This window comes from Ailuropoda melanoleuca, chromosome 8 (assembly GCF_002007445.2).
Source record: "Ailuropoda melanoleuca isolate Jingjing chromosome 8, ASM200744v2, whole genome shotgun sequence".
Taxonomy (NCBI): domain Eukaryota; kingdom Metazoa; phylum Chordata; class Mammalia; order Carnivora; family Ursidae; genus Ailuropoda; species Ailuropoda melanoleuca.
The window spans coordinates 58060829-58061136 of record NC_048225.1 but is presented as its reverse complement, the minus strand read 5'-3'; positions in this window follow the sequence as shown (position 1 = coordinate 58061136).

The window sequence follows — 308 nt, the reverse complement described above, 5'->3', positions numbered from 1 at the left end:
TCTGGACAACCCCGCAATCTCTCCTCATCAGAATGACGAGAAGGAGAAGCCCCCCCAGCAAAGAAAAGACAATGAGTCTGTGGCCTCTGCCACAGAAATTATAGATATGGATGTAACCAAATTATCAGAAATGGAATTCAGAGCAACAATGGTCAAGATGATGAGTAGACTTGAAAAAAGTATTAACGAAAATGTTACTAAGAATATAGAATCCCTAAGGGCAGAAATGAGAGCATTCAAATGCAGTCAAAACTAGAGGCTCTGGGGCGCCTGGGTGGCACAGCGGTTAAGCGTCTGCCTTCGGCTCA